This window comes from Rhea americana, unplaced genomic scaffold (assembly GCF_003343005.1).
Source record: "Rhea americana isolate MKP2758 unplaced genomic scaffold, rheAme1 scaffold_61, whole genome shotgun sequence".
NCBI classification, from domain to species: domain Eukaryota; kingdom Metazoa; phylum Chordata; class Aves; order Rheiformes; family Rheidae; genus Rhea; species Rhea americana.
In genome coordinates, this window is record NW_028186768.1 from 2,841,083 (window position 1) to 2,850,747 (window position 9,665).

Consider the following 9,665-nt stretch of genomic DNA (forward strand, 5'->3'; position numbering starts at 1 on the left):
TACTTGAAATGTAATTTTTACAGTAAGGGAGGGAAGGGACTAAAATTTTTTTCCCTCCATCACCGAAGTTCTACTAAGGCTTGTTTCATCAGTGTCTGTTTTTTCTCCTTGTGTACCTGTATCTCCTTTCCTTCACCTGACTAGAGCGTCTTGAACTGTTCCCATCAAGCCATTCAGTCATGGAGTTAGCGATAAAATCTGTTTCTGGCTTCAGTACCCATTAACTGTTTTATTATTCAGGCTTATCTGATGAATGGTTTGTGTGAACATAAGATACTCCTGACAGCAGTAACTTGCTGCTTGTGCTACTTGACTCACGGTGCATTCAGTGAGGTTTCCTTCTTTGACTGTGTGACTGGAAAATGCATAAAACACTTTCAAAGGGTCATGAAGCCCAAATCTGCATTGTTGCTAGAGGTACCTAGCAAATATTAGCATATGGATACCTATTTATACAGCAATCAGCAAAACTTTCTGGTTTGGTAAACTCTGATGCAAAAAAAAATTCCTTTTATTAATAGTGATTGGGGGAAAAAAAAGAAAAAAGATTACTAAATCTGTGCTTTCTTCTTTTCCTTCACACCTTAAAGAAGAGAGACTCATTTTATAAGAGTCACATTGCCCTGCTTAAGACCTTCTAACCTCGATCGAGATCACCTCGCCCCTCTGACCCTATAAAACTCTTCTGTCCTGAATAGCATTTTTAATCATTATCTGCTTTCACCCTGATACACACAACTAGTGTCCAGAAAGGCAGCTAATGAATTAAAATATACATTTTTAGTTCTCCTCACCTTCCTCTAAGAATTTGAATTGAAAGAGAAAGAACATTCTTTATTTAAAAAAATAAAAAATCTCTCTGCATAGGATGATTTTATTCTATTATTTTACAAAATGAAGAAAATCATGACAAAACAGTGCTAAGCTTCTCAGCCCCCAGGCTTTGTAATACCACAGGAGAAAACAGTCTGGCTGCTACCCCATTGCCGCTGAGAAACAGGAATAAATTATAGCCATAAAGGAAGCCCATTAGTAGTGTGCAAGTTTTCCATCAGTTATAAGAATGTTAAAGAGCTTTCATTAAAACAAAGCCCTGAGCCAAGCAATCCCTATTGTCTGGCACACTCCAAGTCACTTCACTCTCTCATCATTTTTCTTACTTTCTAATCTTTCTGAAGCAGTTTCTTTATTCTTGACAACAATCCTCTACTAAAATCTTTGCACAACACCATGTCTTTTTGGCAAGGTCAACAGCAAGGCACTTTGGGGGAAGAGCTCATTCCCATGGTCTTGGCTTCACTTTTTGCAGCAACCAGTTTGTCAGCGGAGGGTTCCTGCTGGAAACTGGCTTTACCTTAGCTACTGTGGTCGCAGGGGACAGGAGCTCCTGCTCCAGTTCCCCATCACAGACCTCAGCCCTGGAGACTACTGAAAGTACTGAAGTCATGGAGGATTTTTGAAAATTCCTCTCCTTGCCCTCAGATGTGGCAAACATGTGGCTTTCTGTGCGTATGCACTATTGCTAACTTGACCAGAAACAGGAAGCAGCAGAAATCTCACAAGGAAGTCTGTTACACTGAGGTTTCTTAGCCTTTCTCGGAGACTGAAGAACTGAATTGCACTGTTGAACTGTTTTCTTTTGGGCTAAGCAACAGCTATAGGTGTTAATATATGCCATTATTCGTAATCCTAACTGATATGAAAAATGTGCATGTTGACCCAATTCTGGCTGTTATTAACCACTCTAGGAAATTTTACTAGAGACCTAAATAGAAATCAGCCAATGCCATACAATTCTATCCAAGCTCACCCGGGGGCAGCAAATCAAATCAGATCAAATTTAATATCAAAGCTTATAGCGCTGTATATGAACTTCCCCAGAGCTTGAGAGACTTTGAGTCCAGGACTGCAATTACACATCATGAGGCTTGATGGCATCTAGAATGTAACTGGCCTGAACCCAGACTCCTCAAAATTCAGATCTAAAAATTGGGACGTGGCTACAGGAGCACTTACTGAGGAACTTGGAGTTTTACATTCACTTCTGCTCTGTTTCTGTTTTATTTTATTTTCTTCCTTCTGAGGGGGAAGAAATATTGTAGTCACTTAGAGCAAAATTCTTTACTATGCCATGGTCCAGACCACAGGCTATGTACTACCTAAAGATGTGTAGCATTAGTCGTTCAAAGATCTCACTTAGATCAACAGTGCACAGACCTTTGCAAAAAACTCACTGCCTCTGTAGTCCTCTTACTCACATGAATTCCTTCAGAGCATTCTGCAGAAGCCTGGGCCATTGACTTCTGCTCTTAACTTAATGTTGTTTTTCTTCATAATGCTATCACAGATACAAAGATTACCAGCAGCTCTATTTAGTTTAATGAACTCTATCTTGCAATTTAAGGAAGAAAAAGACTAATTAACACAAATAAGCAAACAAAGAGCCCAAATAAATAAGAAACTTTGGTTTTCTGGGACCTCTATACGGGCCTGGCTGGCAGGTGCCTTTCCAAAGTGGAAGTGATATAACCTGTGTTCAGTGCAAAGAGCAAGGGAAAGCCTCAAAGCAAAGACAGCTTCTCTAGGATGAACAACTGCAAAAATGCAACTTCTGACAAGCAACACTTGTGACAGCAGGAGCTGCACTCAAGGACCTCAACATCCCATCTAACTTCTGGGGGTTTTTGGCTAAAGAAGGTTCAATTGTGAGAAAATACGATGGGCTGTGAGAATACAGAGTCTTGGCAAAATGTTTTGGAGGAGTCCGCTCTGCAGAAGTGCCCACAGCCCCAGAGTTGCTCAGCTAGTTTCTAGTTTTAAGACTAATTGCAGGAGCTTGAAGAATTGGGGTTGAAGGGGGGTAGGGGCCAAAGAGTAAAAGTATAGATAGCACTTTCTGAAACTCAAGCCCTTTCATGGCACAGGAAGGGCTGAGCTCCCAGAAGCACAGGCTCTGGTGTGAGACACTTGTGCTGGACCAGAGCCTTCACAAACTTCCCATCCAATGTGAATTCCACTCGCAAAGGGCTCCCTACAGGCAGCAAACCCTTCCTCTGTTGTAAGATAAGGAGGATGCTGTGTATCATGAGTAAACTCACTCATTTTTTTTTATGAGATGCCATATTCTGCAGTACTGCTACACCATTTCCCTTCAGGCATTTTCACAGTGTCTAAATTTAGGCTCTTTGTTTCATATATAGTCAGTGATGAAACAGGAACCTCCAGGGGGTGAGTCACAACACCCAAATTAACTGCCTGAATTAGATGCTGTGAACTAATGTTCTCGGTGGGGGAGTTTATACTCAGTCACGTCACCAGTAGGTGCAAGACTGACATTTTCACTGGGGTCCCAGCACACTTAGACATCGCAGGCCCCCGTTCTCAGCAGCTCCATTTGCTGGAAGATTACTGAAAAAGAATTTAATCTGTGGATTGATAACTCAAGAACATTTTCTGCAGCTTCCTGTAGAAAGCTACCTGCGCCTTGAGGCTGTGCGTGATCCATGGAGAGCTTATGGCTCTCCAGTGGAGTATGTCTATAAGGCAAAATGCAAGTGCCAACTGCATTACAATATTGGAGACTACTTCAGGAATTGTCTGTTCAGTCCTACGTAAATCATTATATTTTTGGATGAGAAAAAAGAAGGAGTTTTTAATGCTTTGGTTATTTTCATTTCTACCAACCTCTTCTTGCTTGGACATGCTCAGAACCAGTATAGGGAAATGAACATTTTGGAATTATCCAGCAATTTATTACTTAGGTTTTGAAGGAAGTGTTTGTTCATCTAAAACCATTTAATAAATATTTGACAACTTTTTCTTCCCTTCAGTTTATATATTTTTAATCTCCTTATGTTTCTGTTATTCTGCTTCTTTCCGTCTTTGCTTCTCTTTTTCTTTTTCCTCAAAAAAATGGATGGAAAAAACAAACAAGATGGAAAGAAAAGGGAGAGAAAGGGAAGGAAGCCAAAAAATGAAGAATTGGGAAAAAAAAAGTTTTAACAGTTAAATGAGCTCTACTGAGGCTCTAATTCCATGAGTTATGATGAATACTGGCCTACAGAATAATCTGAAAATAGCTATTTCTAAAGCTTATGCTCAAGAAGGAAAGTAAGTTTAATGCTTAAAAATGAAAAAATGTAATTTTAATAGCATCAAAACTTTATATGAATGTAATTCTAGGGGCTTTAGTTGAGTTCCTCAAGCTTGACAGTGGCAGAAGAACAGAATTTTTGCCATTGGCAAGCAGAACTGTATGCAGTATATCAGAGCCTTTATATTTAAAGGGTATTTTCTTCATGTAGAAACCTGACTGCATTGTGAGACAGTGCATCTAGGGCTTTAGCAATGGACATAGATATAAAATATCAAAGTAATTATATCATGTAAACTGCAATAGTTATTTTGTTAATTATTCCAATTTAAATATTGCAGGGATATGTTTTTCGTTTTTGTTTTTTTGAATAAATATGTCTTATTCACAACATGGGTGTAAGCTCGTCTTTAATCATCATCAGACATATCACAGAGCGTACCTCTGGATACGGGTGCATCCAGACCTGATCCTCCAATCTAGCCAAACTTAAACCTGCACCTCACAGGCAGGTCAGCCTGATGCTGGACCACAGCAATTCTCTGCCTCCCACCAAGACCATCAGCTTGGGCAGAAGGTTGCAGTGAACATCTGCCCTTCTACACAGCCAGGATATGTCCATGTAGGATGGAGAACAGCCCAAGCGCTGTCTCTGTCCGACCTTGTTACAGCTGCAGTGTTGCCTTAGGACACAAGTAAAGCTTCATTTACCAGAAGTTGTTGGCTTGCATGCCTGAAATCCCTTTTCTATGTGTATCAGCTGGCCTAATAAAAGATGGTTCTTATTCACAGCACTGCTGTTAGTAAGGCATGCAGAGGCTGGACCACACAGGCATGGGCTCAATTCCCGAGCGAAAAATCTGAGCTTCCTGGATAACTAAAGCATTCAGGCACCCGTCTAGTTGTCCTTTTACTGACTACATCTCCTGATGTCAGGGAAGCGCTTAAAACTTTTTGGTTGGTTTAAATGTAACGTGAGTTGAATAACTCCTCACTCACGTGTCGGTGCCGCAGCGGCGGGATGTGCTTGTGCTGCAGCTACCGGAGCAAGAGGCTGGGCTGCCTCTGGGCTCGTCTGGGTCAGTGGAATCCAAGTGGCGGTGATGGAAAGTAACACTGCGCTCTGGGTGCAGCACAGTGGTGATGAGAGGAGGATTTAGCCCTAAAAACACAGCGGAGGCTATGATCTTGCGATGCCTTTCACTCGTTACAGAAAAGCTTGTGGGAAGTTGTCATGGTCTTTCAATGCTTTGCATTTTGTTTTCTCCAATGCCAGTAAAACATCTGTATGAAGATCTAGTGCTGTGAGCATTTTAGTTGAATACTAACTAAAATTTGGTATTCAATCCTGAAAAGCATTCAGTACTTTTGCCCTGACTCAGAGGAACACTTCAGCCTGCACTTCACATTAAGCAGGTGTTTAATTGCAGCCAAGAGGCCCTAGAAACATGAGAACACTTAAATACTTCAGTGTCTTTAAACAGGGATAGACACAGAGAGCACTTTTTGGTGCTTTTGTTTGAGGAGCCTAAGCAATTCTAAGCCATGACGTTACACAAACAATTCAGTAGAGTGCATTTGTCCAGTCTTAATATTTTTAAAGAGTCACTCAAGCTTTTCCTTAGACTTTTATTCTTCATTACCATATATAGACCAATCTTTTTAAAGACCAAATAACTTCATTTCAACTTTAAGGCCAAAAAATTCAATAAGGAAGAACTCTGTGTGCATTTTGTTTAGTTATTGCATAAAGTCACTTAAAAGATATCAGAAATTTAAGAGTGAAAAGGCCAAAAAATCTTGCACTGGATTAATAAAAAATAATGAAAATAATAAAGAAAATCAGAACAGTTCTATAATAACAACTATAAGTTCACACAGGAAAACACAGATGTGACTCATTCTGCAAGTGCTCCTATCTTAAATTCTAGGCAGATAAGGCAGAGGCCCCTCCTTATTGTAAAAGTTACAGAAATTGGAAATAGCATTAGAAATGATCTAAACCATGAGGGAAATGCCATATATAATTTAAAAATTAATTTTTTTGGTTCATTGAAGTCTGAGATTTACCTCTAGTAGGATTACGACAAAACAAAAGTATGATTTACTGCAGCAGATTTGCTAGGAAGCTTTTAATCATCACTTCATTAGCAGTGATCACTAGAGGTGCCAGCTAGAAATCTGATCTATTTAAAAGGTGAGGTAAAAGCCAGTCTAGGTATTGCAGAGGAAAGCAAAACTCACTGGCTCTGCTAGCCAAAAACACGAGCAGTGGCCTGTCGTTCGCAGCAGCCGTCATATCTATGCCAGATGGAAGGGCAAGAGCTAAGGGCAAGGCTAATCATCCTGAGATATGAGGGGGAAAAAGAGACCTTCCATCAATTTTTGTCCTTTATAACAGAGTGACGCTGTTGTTTATTTTTGCTTATTGTGCTTCCAAAGCAGAAATGAATGACTCGAGTGTCCCTCATTTGAGATGTCATAGCTGATTTTAGGGGATTTACAGTCAATTTCACATGTTTTCTATCTTCTGTTGCTATCTGAGAAATCCACAAAAACAAGGGAAAGTGAGTAAATTCAGGAAGGAAACAGTTGAAGCTCAGCCATGCACAAAGAAAACTGCAGCATAAGAGAGAAAAACTAACGAAGCTGTGTGAAAAGAGCCAAGACAAACAGTCCCCTACCTAACATGTTAGATATTTCAGCTAATCTGGTGACACATCATGAATGTTTCTTAGAAATGAGCTACTTTTACAATATGACCTAAATCCTGTCAACTGGACAAAATGAATACATTGAAAACAGTAACTACAACACACAATAGTAACTACAACTCGTAACACACAACACACAATCCAGGAAATAACATTCAAATCTGCTCCCTTTCATTAGGAGAAATTCTAGTGTGTAATCTCAAAGACGTTTTTTCCTTAATTATTTATAGAAATTAATTTGCTAAAGTCCTTTAGGATTCTAAAATATTCTGAGCCTAATCAGATTGAATAGTCATCCTTATTTGGAGAGAACTGTATTACTGAATATGTAAAAATATATCATCTACAATATATTTGCTTCTGACAAGAATAATATTCTGACAAGAATAGATTTCAAGGGAGAATGAAACCATGTTTTCTCAGTTTTTCATTAGTGGTTCCCTTCCAGAGAATCAAAGCAAGCAAATTATGTTAAAGGGGATTTAGAATATCTCATAAAAGAAGCTGAAAATGATTTTTGCTCTATTTTCCCACAAAAGCACATTAAAGGGCTTGCAGGTCTCAGCTCCATTAGGAAAACAGAGTCCCAGAAAGCACAAGCCATGAATTTTTCAACAAAACCACATTTTCCCCTTTTTGTCTGGGAACCACCAGCTTCAGTGAAACTTTTAGCAGCAGAAGTTGCAAAGACCGGTCTGGAATTTCTGGTCAAAACCACAGAAAGATCAAGACACAAACACAACATATCCAGATAGTCTGGTGCTTCCCCAAAGCAGAAGGACCTGGCTAAAAATATTTAAATCAGGTTCCCTCTGGCAGGATCATGACCAATAGACAGCCCCAATCCCTGCTGTTATGACCAACAAAACAGCTCTGCTGCTCAAATTTCTCTTAGTTAATACAAGGAATCAAAAGTGGCTATTAACATTCTTTCTGGGAATCCCCCTTCTTGGCTGCAGAGTGGATGGTTTTTTACTAGTAACAGCTTGTTATTTCTGAAAAGTGAAAAAAACACTGATCAAGTTGCTGAGCACTGGTTCTGGGACCCACTGCTCGGGATGGCAAAGCCTCAGGGGACTCGACTCAGGGGGGCAACGACTCCTGTGACAGAAAAGTTGGTGATGCAAATATTGATTTCACTGGGTGGCCCAGACTGCCTTAACCCGCTGTTAGAGCCTAGCAGATGGTTTTCGTTCATTCAGTATGGGAGACAGGTAGGAGATTTGGGGGTGTGAGAAGCCCTGAAGAAAGGCCTGGACAACTACAAATATTTCAACTTGACCTACTGCTTGCAAAACTCAAGAACAATATCCAACCAAGACTCAGCATTTCAGGTCTGTTATTGGATCCTTCAGAAAAAATCCATCTCTTTGTAAATCCCCAGCAGAGGCAGCCTGTGGCCCTTCCTGATTTTGCAAATAGGCCGCGTGGAGTAGTGTATGGAACAGCACTGGTCATCCAAGTAGCCCTGGGAGTACACATATGTATTCAGTTTCACGTATATTTTCCAGCTATGCCTCACTCTCATCTTGACATCAGATTTTTATTCCTTTCTTAAAAGTAAATAAATCCATGGGAAAAAAAAAGGCCCAGGCTCTTTTGTGCCACTACAAAGAAAGGATGAAAGTGAAAGCTATTGACTGTTGCTTCCTCTTTCCGTTTCCTTGTCCACTTTTCTCTCATATGCTTATCTGCTTGTTCCAGTTAGTGTCCTTGCTTTCCTCTCCTGCTTTCTCGGGCAGCGTCATGCAGCTCGGAGGTGTTGTGTCTCAGAAATGGAGCCTAGCGGAAGCTCCTTAGCAGAAGGGCACTGAGACTTCTAACTGGCTGCTTCCTTTTCGTAGGACAAAATTGTGTAAGAATTAAGAAAAAAAATAGTAGTATTGTGAATTGAACAGAATAATCCTCTGACTTCCCAGAGCTCAAGATGGATTTTGACTTGGGTTTTCCAAGGAGTCTAAAAATAGTGAATAGATCAGTTTCTAAGAAATTCACTGACATTTGAGTCTCCTAGATCTCATTGTACTGTTTATTCACAGCTCTGCCACTGACTCAGTACAGTTGTGCCACTACTCATTCCAGGACAGGGTTGGTCTTCAGCATGGAGCTGGCTTTGGGCAATGGCAGCACTGAGTGCTGGATGCTGGTGGTCCAACCCTCACAAGGCACAGGGCATTTTGGGGCAAGAGCATGACAAATCCCACACACCTCGTGATGAGTGGAGCTGAGGCCACCCCAGGAAGGACTCTGAGACTGGACAATGTTGCCACGGTGTGCCCAGCCAGTCTCATCTGTGGGCAGATGCATTCGTGGCCCCTACTAAGGCTTACTTTTCCTTCCCTCAATTCTCCCCCCTAATATCCCTTACCACACCTCACACCATACCCTACAGCTTGCTTCTGGTTTATCTCAGACTGTGTTCTAACGGCATGGGACAGCAAAGGAACAGCAAAGCTGGACTCAGGATCTGGTCCAAATCCACATTCAGTGGATTCTTCTGGATTTGTATTCTTCTGCCTACAAATCACAAGAAGATCTGTAAAGTCAGAAGTTTAATTCTACTAATATTTACCATTATCCTTAAATTTAAACTGAAGTGCATTCCTTTGTTCAAAGTGTTGTTATTTAATTGTAATTTATGATATTTTGAATATTTCAGTCTACTTGAAATAATTTAATCTTGACATGTGGGATATCAGAAATTAGGACGCAGTAAAATGAATTAGAAGGAATGGAGAGAAAAAAAACCTAGGCTAGAAAATAATTGTCAATATCTTATAACAGAAAGCCTTTCAAATTCTTATTAGTTTCTAGAAAACATTAATAAAAATTAATTAAAAGTATTAAGCATTCGTAAG